Source organism: Fukomys damarensis, unplaced genomic scaffold (genome assembly GCF_012274545.1).
Source record: "Fukomys damarensis isolate Sample0158 unplaced genomic scaffold, DMR_v1.0_HiC HiC_scaffold_4, whole genome shotgun sequence".
NCBI classification, from domain to species: domain Eukaryota; kingdom Metazoa; phylum Chordata; class Mammalia; order Rodentia; family Bathyergidae; genus Fukomys; species Fukomys damarensis.
Genome location: NW_022900916.1, coordinates 38,619,481 through 38,633,540, shown reverse-complemented (window position 1 = coordinate 38,633,540; position 14,060 = coordinate 38,619,481). Strand labels below are relative to the sequence as shown.

Sequence of the window (14,060 nt, the reverse complement as noted above, 5' to 3'; positions counted from 1 at the left end):
GCGGGGGCGCGGGAGCCCCGGCCAAGCCTAGGGACCCGAGCGCGCCCCCTCCCAGCGTCTGAACACGAGCAACTTCCTGCCGCCCGGGACGGAGTTTCTCCGTTGCCCATGGACGTCCAGGAAGCCGTGTGGAGGGCAAGCAGGGTAACTCCCACTCCCACCCCACCTTTATCCCGGGGAAGCCAGAGGAGCAAGCAAGTCCGGACTCGCTGAGGGGGCTCCACGCGGGGCCTCCCACGCACAGGTACGCGTTGGTCCTCCGGGTGTACCCAGTCTGGGAGGGAGTCGCAGTCACACACACTCCCATCCACTCTCCTATCCCGCCCTGGCACCATTGCTGGGAGTTGGGCGAAAGGAGCAGGGTGTCGGAGACCTATCCCCCGCCTCCACCGCCCCGCTTTCAGGGCGTAGGAGCTCTCTGGCTGCTCCATTTCAGAATCTCCCCTGGTCTCAAACTAGAACTGGGGCTTCCACTGGCTGTGCCTCCCTTGGGGTCACCACCCGAGGCCTGCAAGCAAAGCGGGAGGAACGTCCGTCCCCAGGCCAGACAGGCCAGAGGGACCCCTGTGTGTAGGGCGCATGTATGGGGACTGCTCGCCTGTGCTTAGTGTGTGCTTGGTGTGCTGATTCTGGGAGCGTGCCCCGTGTACCTACAGAGTGTGTGACGAAGTCCACTGTGTAAGGGTCTGAGCCATATGCATGGGAACAGTTGTGTACCCGTCCTTGCCATGCCCCCGTCGTGTCAGAGTGTAGGAGGTCAGCGAGGGATCCACCCAGATCCAAGATCTCGCCCTGCTCGTCCCCTACCGCTGGCCCAGATTCCATTCTACTCCCAGGGGGCAGTGGCCTGCTTTGGCCACACTGCTCACAGCTTTGGCGGCTATACACTTCTCAGAGCTCAACCTGCCTTCTTCTTCAGCTCTCTTGAGCCCTTCCTTCCTTGGAGAGTGAGTAGAATTAAGGAAGGAGGGGTGGTGGAAATCCACTTCCACAGCCCATCTCACCTGGGGCGGAAGCAAGAGCCCAGAAAGCTGCTCTCTGCTCTCTAGGTCACCGCTCTCCGTTTTCAGCACCATCTCTCGGACAGCTCCACTCTCGTAGGCGAGGCCTCTTGGCCGGCTTTTGCAGAGAGCCTGGCCTGGGAGCGACCACCTCACTCTCACTGTGGTCCAGCCTTTCTAGCTTCTAACTAGCTTCGGAACCTGACTCTAGACCTTTCTTTCTACGCCCCCACCCCCAATCCACGCACAAACACAGAGTACCCATCAGGTGGCCAGGTGCACCTAGAGGCAAAAGCCAGCCTGCAGAATCTCAGAGGTTGTCTGGAAGGCCTCAGTATGTCACAACTGGACTTCCTTCAAAGGGCAAATGAATCTGAATAGGACCCTGCCACAAGTTCCCCTTTTCCTCTTCATTAAATTATCTGGGAAAAGGCTAGATCCCCCCAACCCCCAAGTCAGACTTCAGAAAGCATGGAGAAGGAGTCTAGAATTTTCTTGATTCTAAAGATCCAGTTGGTGTCCTGAGACATTATCATAGCTCCTCCTTTGTCTTTTTTCTTATGTCCAAACCTCACTGGGCAGGGTCATGGGATAAATCCCAACTACCTTTCCACCTACAGAGTAGACAGAGAGGACTCAGATGATTTGCTTCAGGGAGCCTCTTGTGGGGATGACATCTGAGCAGGTTTTCACTGGAAATGTGCCTGACCCAAGAGGGCCACAGAAGTGATTTTTGTGGTGACATATCTTTACATACAGATCATACTCACTGGGCGGTGGCCACCCAGGACCTCTAAGACAGCCTCTACCCCACATCCCAACACAGGTAGAATCCAAGGTGCAGCAAGGCAGTCTGTGACTCCTTCCACTCCTGGGTTTTTTGAGTTTGTGAAATACCAGCAAGTTACTACAATATTGTCCCAGACTCTTCTCTCCTCCTTGCTCAGTAATCATCTTACTGTCATCTCAGATCTGCCAGGAAGAGCAACAAGGGCCTATGTGATACCTCAGCTGGCTGAGAGATAGGTGGGGGAAACCATGGAGAAGTCACCTCTCTCTGTCCTGCCCCATTCTGTTTCAGAGATCTTCAGCCATGAGCCTTTTTCCCTGCCTAGGCACCAGACAACACTTCCTCCATGGATATTCTATTTCAGGCGTAGAGATCGGGCCAACCTTGTTAGATTGACCCAGAAGCAGATCCTGCTGTTATCTTTGCCCTATTAATGCCAGGCTGTTAGAGGGGGTTGGGGAGGAGGGCAAAAAAGCTCTGGGCCTGGAGCTGGCCTTGCACAGTCAGCAGGAAATAACCTTTTCTCTGAAGAGGCCATTGTTCTGCCTGCTGCTGAGCTACTAGCTAGAAGAGAGAAAACCCCCCAGAATGGGGGCAAGGGAAAGAGAGACAGCATCCTTAGTCCAATGGCAGTTCCTTCTCACAGGGTAGATGCTCAAACCTATTTCCCATGAAATCCTCAGTTTCCACAGGTCTCAAGGGAGCCACGAAGTGGCTGTTCTCCCAAAGAAAATAACTTTTATAAGGAAGAGCAGTGCGTGATCTGTTAAAGAGATGAAAGTGTGGGGAGAACATATACACTGGAAGCAGATGTGCCTTCCCCTAAAGGACAATGGGCTCCCCAGGGTCTTTCAGTCAAAATTCAGACCTCTGGGAGTACAAAGCAGCTGCCATCTGCTTAGCCCCACACCTGGCTACTTTCCAAGTTTTCTCCATCTTCTGGCTTTCTTCTGTTCTCAGCTGAGTAACATCTGGCCTAGCCTCAGCAGAGGGCTGGTCAAGGTCAAGCAGGTATAGGGAAGTTTGCCCTGAAGATATGAGCTTTGCTTCTCCTCCAGCTGTACACAGCAGAGGATGCAAAGAGGAGGCCAAAGTATGGTGAGGGGCCCTACCCTGCTGGAAGCCATCACATGGCATTGCACAGAATGCAGGAGTATAGGCTCCTCTTGTCCTTGCCTGATTACAGACACCATAGGCCAGAGGAGCACCTGGTCCATGAGTCCTAGGGTCAGTTGGTCAGCAGGGAGTGGACAGACACAGCACCATTCCCAGCACAGGGGGCAAATTCTCTCTTCAGTCCCATGCTGACTGCATGCAAGTCCTTATGATGAACCTGTTTCTTTGTCCACGTGATGTGCACTTGGTGAAGCAGAGATGTCACTCACAGCTTGAGAGGCTGCCTGAGCAGTGTTATATAAGCATCTGAATCAGACCTAGTGGGCAGAGCTGGCTCATTTGTTCATTAGAATGGCTAGGGCCCCTGACAGGCTGGGGTGTCTTGGGGTCTGGGAAAGGATGATCTAGGCCTGGTGGTAACATTTCTACCTCTGAGCCAACTGATCTTCCTGCTGGGGTCTCAGTCTCTTCCTGTAGATGAAAGTTCAGGCCCCACCATTCAGAAATCACAGGATTCCCCTTTCACTTTTTCAGAGAGGGACGTATATGTGGGGAACAGCACCATGGTGGTCAAAGTCACCCAGCCCTGGACCACAGTTTAGGGCTTTAGCTGGCAACTCTCATGTCCCCAAATAAAGGATGAGGACTGTCTAGAGAAAAATGGCAATATTTCTAAAATATACTCTTGAGGCCATGAAGAGCTTGAGGTATTCCCAATTGCAAGGATGATGTAGAGGTCCCGTGATCACCGCACTGTCCATCCACAGGACCCCTGAGTCCAGGAGGGACTGAGCTAAGGTCCAAGTAAGCTGGAACAAGATCACTGCGCTCTCTTCCCTATGGGAGATTCCCAGGAGACATGGATCTCATGCAGCCCTTGAGAGGGACTCAGTCCAGAGGTGTCCTGTAGCCACTTTGCTGAAGGTGAAGCTGGTGACACTTGGAATTGCCTCACATAGGGGAGGAGTATCCATGGGCAGCCACAGGTGCAAGGTTAGTACTGACCCTGGCGAAGGCCTGTGAGGGTGGCCTGGCCCTATCTCTCACATGTGACCTTCAGACAAGTCCCTTCACCTCCCAGCATAGAAACAGGTGATGCATCTGCCACCACTCTTCATGTGACGGTAGTCAGAGGCTGATGAGCTGCAGTGAAGATAAGTATCACGGGGGGTGATGCGAGAGTCCTGAATGCAAGAAGGCACCAGATACTCTCTTACAGTTGGGTTCTCGGCTGCTCCTGTGAATGGAAACTCAGGCACCACCATTCAGGAGTAGGAGAGGATCCCTCAACCCTGGAGGTTCAGGATTTGGAGTGTGTCAGCCTCAGAGTTCCAGTTTTCCTCTTACTAAATTATCTATTCTGGCTACCACTTATATACCCTGTTGGTGAAGGAAGGACTCCTGTCCTAACTTAGACAAGACAGCCAAACAGACCCCACCTGACAATGGACACATGTGCTTGGCAGCAATTTGCTAGTCTCATAGACTCAGCCTGATGTTAGAGGACAGCACGCATCATTCAGGACCATGGGAGGATTGCAGTCAGGAGCTGCACCGGGGCCTGAGTAAAACAGCAGGAGTTGTGAGATGCAGGCTTTATGGCGACAAGAGGGCAAGGTGCTCCTGATTGCTACAGGATGCTGCGGTTGGCTTGTTTGTAATTTCATGTGCTGGTGGGGAGGTGAAACCCATTAGGTTGAAGACAAGGGAGGTGCAGCTGCCCAGCTGCTCAAGGCACTAGCCAGCTGTTGAGTATTTCCCACAGGGTAGGAAAGAGCATGGTTAGGTCTTTGGAACTCAAAGACATGGAGGAACAATTGAAGACTTATAATGCATCCAGTTTAATACCCAATCTCATTAATCTCTACATCACCCCTGTGAAGTAGCTGAACTTCCCAGATAAAGAAACTCAGGCTGGATATGAGCAGAGAGCATCTGGATCAAGCTGTGTGCCTGGGTCTCCTGACTCCACTACACACTGCTCTCTTTAGGTCTGCAGCAGTTTCTCGCAGTGGGCAAAGGAGCACAGCCTGGCCCAAGCAACACTGCTGTCTCCAGAAGCCCCCAGAAAGCCTGTTACCATTTTCAGCACAGAATTCCCTGCAACTTTGTCTCTAGCTGGGGTGCAACTGGAGAGAACCTTTGGCACCTCTTGAGTGTGAAGCTGATGAATAGATTCGCTTATTAAATGGCTGGCATTTCTTTCCGAAGTTCAGGGTAGGTTCCAGAGCATGGGGCTGAGCATGGGGTTGGTGGGGAGACCTAGGTTCCATTTAACCTGGGGGGTTCCCAGGCACCCCCTCGATGTGTGCCTCTGGGCAGACTCACCCTTCTCTGGGTTCAGACTTCTCAACAGTACCCACAGGGGGTTGGATGGGTTTGAAGCTCTTTCAGGATTGTGGTGCTGTGAATCCTCAATGACTCAGTCTATGGAATAAAAGCCCCATGTATTCAGGCAGAGGGCTCAAAGGCAGGTGGTGGGAGGGTACCTTCATTACTGCAGAGCGAGGGAGAGCCCACACTGTCTCGGTCCTCGGGAGTGAACAGATGGTGGCATGGCGGGAGTGAGTCAAGACCTGTCCCCAGCCCAGCCTCACCTGACTCAGGGAAGTGACTGGACTTTACTGGTCAATGTCAACTTCCTGAAGATGATCTGGGGACAGAAAATTGTTTTGTTTTGCCATCTAGTTTCCAGAGCCCTGAAACCTTTATTTAGGCAAGCTGTTTCCCTCCTGGCATGTCTCTTCATATACTCCCTATGCCTTTAAATGCCTTCTTTCCTCTCCTATAGGGTTGCTGGATTTAGTAAATAAATGACTGGTTAAATTTTAACTAAGGATAAATACAAGTAATATTTTTTCTCTCTCGCTCTCTCTTTTTTTTTTATTGGTACTGGGGATCAAACTCAGGCCCTTGCACATGCCAGGTGGGCAGGGCACCACTGAGTTACATCCCCTGCCCCCCAAAGTACTTTAATATATATCTCAAATTCCCTGTATTGAGGGCCCAGAACCTGCCCATACTAGAATCTGCCTCCTCTGTCTCCAGCCCCCTTTCCCTTGGGGCCCAGAGTTCCTGCTATCTCCAGAGACATGAGTGTGCCAGCTCGGTACATTATACCAATAAAAGAGAAAATAATAATGACAGCTGCAGAGGAAACTGAGTTCCAGGCTCATGCAGCCTGGGGCAATAGGCCAGATTTAAACCTAAGATTTTTGCGTTTGTTTTGTGCTTTTCTCTTGGCACCATACAGAAATACCTTATACGAGAGAAATCTGGTGCAAATCTGCAGGCTTGTTGCCTTGGGTTAGGTGGCAGTGCTGTGGTGTGTGCTAAGGACAGCGGGAATGCCCTGGCCCTGTGTGATGCCAACCAGCCCACTGTGCAGCGTGCAGTGTCCAGGCTGCAGGCCAGGCTGCTTTGCAGGGGTCATGTTTGGTTCCACTTCTCATCCTGCTGCAAATGCAGGTCCTCATGACTTCCCTTTGGTGGCTGGGCTGCTACGAAGCCATCTGCTCTCTAGCTGGGCTTACAGCTGGGAGTTTATGCAGGATAGTGATTTCTCTGCTGGCAGCCAGCCTCATCCACAGGGACTGGAGGGATCACTACATGTTAGAGAGGTGGAGACAGGCAACGATGTGGATATTTTTCCAGATTCCACTGGAGTGTTGACTTCCAGAAGCCTCCACTACAATTGGGGCCAGGTGGAGCATGTATTTTTGAATCTTACATTGGAGATAAGATTAAATTAACTTCTTGGAGATTGTGTAGTACGTAACTGGAAAATGGGATCTTCATACCTACTCTGTTCCAGACTCTGAGCTTCACCTCTGTGACTATTCCTTGGTGGCAGAGCCTGAAAACAGCGTATCAATCCCCAAATCTGGCTGCATATTAGAATCATCTGGGGAGCTTTAAAGTGCTTGGGTCCAACCCCAGAGATTCCGGTTTAATTGATGTAGGAGTGCTCCCCCCATCAGTAATTAGCATGCGCTCCCCAGGTGATTCTAATGAGTGCCTGTAACTGAGGAGAAAAACTGAGGCAGGGAGGGAAGGCTCAGGTGGGGACTTTCCAGGCTTCATCGTGTGTTGGAGTCAGCCAGCAGCTCTAAAAACTCTGACCTTCAACTCCTCCTTAGATAGCCTGAGTTAATTAGTATTTTTAAAATTGAGAATTTAAAAATTCTCCAGATGATTCAAGATTGAGCAAAGTTTGAAAGCCACTGGCATAGGACAGAGCCTTCTCCTATGAGTGTGATTAGCAGACCAGAAGCATGAAGATCACCTGGGAAAGCCAGGCATGGGGACACATGTCATTTTAGCTACTCAAGATGCTGAGGCAGGAGGACTACAAGTTCATGGCCACAGCAACTTAGTAAGATCCTGTTTCAAAATAATGTAGTTCAGTGTTGTTCAACACATATGAGGACCTGGGCTCAATCTCTAGCATGAAAAAAAAAAAATCACCTGGGTGTGCTTGTTAAATGCAGACCCTCAGGCTCCATCCTGAAGATACTGAAGCAGAATCTGTGCTTTAACAAGATATCCAGATAATTTGTAGAAACATTAAACCTTGTCCTAGGGAATTATTTGATGAAGAGGTGGATGAGGGCATTTAAAAAAATCAGTCCCTCAATTGATTCATTTATTCCATTGCTTTACTGATCCTTGCCGAGCACTTGCCACTTCCAGGCACCATGCCGGGCACTGCTATTCAAGAGGAACAAGGCTGAGGGGTGAGGATGACACACAGGCAGTGCTCATGCTGGTGAAGCCTGAGGAGGACATGGTGTGAGAGAGGACAGGAGATGCGCCCTTCGCTGTCCTGAGGTGCAAAGGAACTATCTGGCAGGGCCTGGTACATCCAGGGGTTACAGAGGCTCAGAAAGGCTGCAGGAGAGGTGGACAGGACATTGAGTGAGTGGCACACTGTGCCCCTTAGCTGTGAATAGTGAGGAAGCTTCCGTGAGGAAGGAGAAGAATGTCATGAGTCACATCGGATGGTGATGGAGAGCCCTAGGAGGGTCGAGAAAGACTGGAACAGGGAGAGCCTGGTGATCCTGCAGCTGGGATCCTCAGAGTCCAAAAGCCCAGCAAGGTGGGGTGGCAGAGGGGATGGAGAAAAGGGCCAGGCTCAGAAGATGGTTCTGGCACAAGATTTACTAGATTCAGGGGCAGATTGCCTATGTGATGGCAGTGGGAGAAGCGGAATGTATCTCCCAGCCACACAAGGAGAGGGCACCATTTAGTGAGATGGTGATAGACGAGGCAAAGTGAGTTGGGACGAGTTGAGCAGGCAGCTGCCTTATCTGGATCTGGAGCCAAGGAGGGAAGTCAAGGCTGGATGTAGATCTGGGAGTCTACTGCTTCCAGGGATGTGAGAGAGAGAGAGAGAATTTAGAAAAAAAGGGAGAGGAGGAGGGCAGATGGCATACAGGACCTAAAGTGCTGAAAGGAAGATTGGAGGGAGAGGGAGGGAGCAGGGAGGAGAAGAGGCAGCAAAGACAACAAGAAAGATTAAGTCAGATAGGAAAAAGAGAACACCTAGAAAAAATCACCCAGGGAAAAGAGCGGGATTCATGGAATTCTTCCGAGAATTCAAGCTGGAGATGAAGGCTGGAAACAGGACCTGATAACTAGGCCTCTAGTGACCCAATGATGCAGTGGCGTAGGAGAGAGAGGGACAGGTTGCAGACGTTGAGGGGATTGAGAGAGAGGATGAAAGTGTAGTAGATAAATCCTCAACACTGGGAGGAATAGAGAGCTGGAAACGGAGCAGTCATTTGAAAGAGAGGTAAGACTGAGCGAGCCTTGTTTTCTGCTTTTGTTAGGAGATGAGCCAGTTTCTGAGTGGAGAGGAAAGGGTCAGAAGGTGACTACAGTGGACCCTTGACTTATACACTTGATCAGTTCCCGAGGGCTGGTTGTAACTCAAGTTGGTTGTAAGTCAATATAGCTGAGAGCTGGATGTTTACCTGGGTACATGCTATAGATAACAAGAGGCAGATGCATCTTCCATTAACCTGATTAACCCAAGTTGTTCGTATGTCAAGCCAATTGCAACTTGAGGGCTCACTGTACAGACCCACATCTCAGAGGTGCTGGGAGGAAGCCATTCTGAGTGGAGAGAGAGCTAGCTTCTCTTGGAGCCGACAGAGGTGTTAAAGTCGTCCCCATCCATGGGTGTGACTGTTGTACATTTGATCTTCCAGAGATGAAGGGCAGGAAAACTTGGCTACCGAGATGATGGCCTCCAAGCTGTTCTCCCCAGCACCTTGATGCCCTTCCTTCCTGCCCTGCTGCTTGGCTAATCCCTGTGCCTGAAGGAAACCAGCCACCTTCGTCCTGTTCACCTCTTGAGCCTCTGTGGCTGCAGCACCATATTGTCACACCCCTCAGTGAGCCTCCCTCACAGGCAGGGCCAGGGACAAGGCTTCTGGTGCCTTGGCTGTGGATCTGTTTGGAGGGAGGAGCTCACAGGTGCTGCTATGTGTCCACCAGCCTAGATGGCTGTAGAGACTAGGGACTGTCAGTCTCACCTACCCACTCCCGTGGCTCTCCAGGTCCAGAAGAAATCTGAGGATCCTATATTTGGAAGGGACTTCATGGTCATTTAGTCTAGTGGTGAAACCTAGGGGCATTTGGAAATGTGGGGCAATACTTTCAATTGTCACAATGATGCGAAGATTGCTACTGACATTCAGTGAGTGGAAGCCAGGGCATTGCACTACTCAGTCCTGCATAGCCAGGATTGGACCCTGATCTCTTGTAAGGATTGGACCCTTATCTCTTATCTGCCCTGCCAAGCAGGAAAAAACCTACTCAGAATGATCGATGAGCTATGTTGACACATAAACACAGTTGAATTGTCTAAGACTATTTCTGTAGATAAATCGAGAAGAGATTGTACTGTGGAATTTTCCTAAGAGTTGTGTATCATTTTGGAAAATCATGTCTTGGAAGACAAAGCTCTTATAGTAATTGAGTCGTTGAAGCAACACGCCCATGTCTGGCCACACTTGCACCAGTAGTACCACAATGAGTCTACACATTGGTGCGTTGTATTAAATACCACCATGCATTTGCATTTTTACGTTGAAATTTATATTCTTATATCATAAATTATGCCATTTAAATTTTATATCTCAGGGAGTGGTATTGATTTAAAATGTATTTTTAGAAGTAAATATTGCTTTCTTTTATTTTAGAATAATAGAGAGGATAGTATCAAATATTTGGTATAAAAGAGGGTGCTTCTATTCTGATCAACTTAGAAAAGGGCCTAGTCCAATTTCAGAACCAGTGAGTTGAATTCTCGCTACAGCAACTGGCGGTCCGGATGTGCTTGACCATCTCCAGGTAGACTACTCTATCACCAGCAAGCTGGCTGTTCAAAAAGGACTGATGTAAGGGACGGAAACTGTCCTGAGTATCTTCCACCTGTGACCATCTCCTCTGAGGCCACACCAAGAGTGCCAATGCTTCTACATGAGACCTCCCTGATGCTGGGAGGCACCACAAGCCCCAGGTACCTCCACTTCCCCATCTCTACTGTCTTCTGTCCAGATACAATATCCATAATCTGTGTGACATGATTTTTGTGTCCTCTTGTTATATTGCCCAGTCCAGGCACCAAACTAAGCACGAGGTATTCAAAGAGGCCAGAAAGTTCAATTCCGCTTGATGGATGTTTTATAGACTATTGACTGACCCGTGTCGTTCACTGTGCCTCAGGTTTGGGGACACAAAGATGATTTAGAACCAGCTGTTGTCCCTGAGACCTCAGCCAGTAATAAAACCATCCCGTAAAATGGCAGGGTGAACACATATTCCTGTGTTCCTCCTCTTCAAAGGGTTCTCTAGACTTATAGGAAGAGAATTTCTTTGATTTGTTTTTAGTTTTGGGATGGGGTCTTGCTATATGGCCCAAGCTGATCTCAAACTGGGGTTTGTTTGTTTTTTTCTTTTTTGGTGGTAATGGGGATTAAACTCAGGGACTCACACGTGCTAGGCAAACGCTCTACTACTGAGCTACATCATGAGGCCTAATCTTAAAATTAAGTGATCCTCCCTGCCTCAGCCTCCCAAGTAGCTAGAACTACAGGGATATTCCATCCTGTCCAGTAGGAAGGGGATTTCTTTTTGAAAAATTGACACATTGTGATAAAGAGAGTCCATCAACAGATGAAAATTTTCCACCAAGATCTAGAAACTTAAGAGCAGGTGAAGACATGGGATAGTAACGTAGGAGAGTGGAGGAAACAGAAGCTTAGAGTTCACAGAGAAGGATGTGGGGAAGTAAAGGGTTTACTCTTCCCTGGAGAATCCTAAGGAGCGATTCCCAAAGGGCTGGAAGTGGAGGAAGCAGAAATAAGAAAGTTGGTACCAGATTAAAGGGATTGTTTGAAAAGTTTATTTATGTAACAGTTACTCCTACACCAAGCACAGTGTTTACAGGCAAGGCTGTACCCTTCACCGAGGAGACTGGAATTTCTTCTCAGGACAACTGAGGGACCCCACAAGTGACAGCCAGCTCCCACTGAGGACCCAAGCCAAGCTCAGCTATTGAGAGAGCCTCACCCACCTACACCCAGCACCCAAATGCTCAGTGTCTTATTCTTAAATACACCTATAGGTATAGTCAGTGATAATCCATTCTCAAGGACAGTTTCTTGAGTATGCAGTCTCTTGAGTATGATTGAGACAGGGAAACTAAGAGGAAAAAATAGAAGCAAATAAAAAAAGAACTAGAAACAAAACAATAAAATTTATAACTCAAGTCTAGAGAGACAGTACTAAGAAAGGAAAACTCACAGAAAAGAAAATGCTCTTGGAAATTAAAATGTTTTAAAATTGACTACCAAAATAAAATATTTCATAGAATTGAAGATAAGGTTAAGGTTTCTACACTCTGAAAGTGGAAGATAAAAAATTCTATTGAGTTGGAAGATGAAGTTGAGGAAATCTCCCAGAAAGCAGAATAACAAGGCAGATGGAAATGATAATATAAATGAAAAGTGAATCAATTTGGGAGGCTCATATTGGGCTAATAGGAGAGAGAGAGAGAGAGAGAGAGAGAGAGAGAGAGAGAGAGAGAACAGGAAAAGTCAAGAGGAGGAAATGATCAAATAAATAAAGTAGACAAATTCTCAACCCTGACGTTTAGAAGTCTTTAAAGAGCCTGCTGAGCTGACTGATCACAGAGTGAAAATCGATACACAGTAATGTATGTTAACCTCCAATTTCAGTGTATCAGGGACAAGGGGAGTAATCAACAAACTTTCAGAGAAAAAAATGTAAAATCCCAATGAACATTAAAATGGCATGGAGATTTTTCATTCTAACATCAGATCCTAGAATACACAGGAAATAAGCCTTAAATTTTAGAGGAAAAGTAATTTTAACCCAGACTTTACTACCCAGATAAATTATCATTGTGCATTAGGGTAGAACAGAGACATTTTTCAAATATGTAAGGACTCTGTACCGTATTTAAGGAAATTTTTATTAACAATGTGCTCCAGCACAGGAAGAGTAAGCCAAGAAGAACAGATAAAAATCTGAAAACAATGGCTCCATTCCGGAAAGCAATTGAGAGCAGTCCCAGGCTGCTATCCATTGAGTCCATGCAGGGAGCTGCCATCCCAGGACAGAGGGACCATGGCAGGTCCTGAGAACTAGAGGGACTCAATGAAATACCTGAAGGGCCAGAGCATATGAAGAAAATATGGAGGACTGTTTAAAGGAAATCATGACAAAAATAAAGAAAATAAGGAATTCCTGGAAAATCCAGAAATCTGCACAAACAAAATTCAGTCCTAACTGGTTAGGCAATTGTACATGTAGTCACAGTAATGTAAACAGTATTTGACCAAATACAGTACATATAATGAGAGAGTCGAGGTATGGGCAGTGTCATAGATCTGAACCTTCATCTGTATCTAAAGAGTAAAAATAAGGGATACATTTGATAAATCAAGAAATGACTTTTAAAATGCACTATTTAGAGAAATGAAAGTAGTTACTAGAAGAAATAGCTGCTAGAGTTGGAAGGGTTTGTCTCCAGGGAGTAGGACAGAGGAGGGAGAAGGTGGGCTTGGTTTTTGTTCATTCTCAGCCTTTTGATGCAATTGACTTTTGGTTGACTGTGTACACATATTGGTTTGATAAACTTATTTTTGAAAAGCTCAAGTCAAAATATGGTAAATGGGGGGCAGCATTCTTTTAAAGCAGACACAGGCAACCTAAACCCTGGGTTGGGCAGTGGTTCAGATGACCAGCACAGTACTGCTAGGAGGCTTCAGTGTCACCCTTGGCAGTAACACCTTCAGTGTCCAAGTGGGCTGCTAAGGAAGGCTGGGTGGGGCTGGGCCTCAGGACCTCTGTAGACCCTGCTAGGGACTTGGACTTCACCCTTGTAGCAAAACTTACTGGTTTTAAGAAGGTGAGTAAGAAGACTGAATTTATGTCTTAGAAATGCACCTGCACTGCACTAAGTCTGGAAGTTGGTTTAAAGGGCTATGGATGGGGAAGGTGCATCCATCTGGGGGCCCACAGCCCTGGTCCAGGTAGGGGAGTACATGAGGGTCTGAAGCAATGACAGTGGAATAGGAGGAACAAGGCAAACACTGAAGCAGACACTGACAAGGTAAATGTGTGGCACGACTGCCTGACTAGATGGACAGGATGGGGAGGAGGCAGGAGGCTTTACCTGGGGGAAGTGGTGGGAGACATGCAACTCACTAAGTAGGCAGAGGTTTGGTGGCTGAGAAGAGCTGTTCAGTGGTGAAAGCGCCAAATTGGATGGGTTTAGAAGAAATTTGAATAAGATACACAGAAGGCTATGGAATGTACGCAATGGACGCTCTGGGAAAGGCTAGGCTAGGCTGTAAACTTAGAAGCCATCAGCCCATGGGTGGGCAATAGAGGAAACAGCCCAAAGAGTGTCCAGCAGGAAAAGAACAGGCCAAGGACAAAAACCAGGATTTTGACATTGAAAGGACAGGCTAATAATGCTGTACGTAAAGGTGAGCATCTGTTAATATATTCATGAGGCATTTTCATTTCTTCTGTGAAATATCTATTTGTGTTTTTACTGTCTTCCTATTTTATTTCAAACCAAATCTGTTGTCTAGCTAGATGATAAAACTATA

At 47.9% G+C, this 14,060-nt stretch overlaps 1 long non-coding RNA gene across 1 annotated transcript in view; it reads left to right on the top strand.

Annotated features, from left to right (window-relative positions):
• Positions 1-6: 6 nt before the first annotated feature.
• Positions 7-14,060, top strand: part of LOC117283912 — a 35,459-nt gene continuing 21,405 nt past the window's right edge. The window contains exon 1 of the long non-coding RNA XR_004514953.1: positions 7-244. This is a non-coding gene — a long non-coding RNA (uncharacterized LOC117283912). The remainder of the gene's footprint in view (positions 245-14,060) is intronic.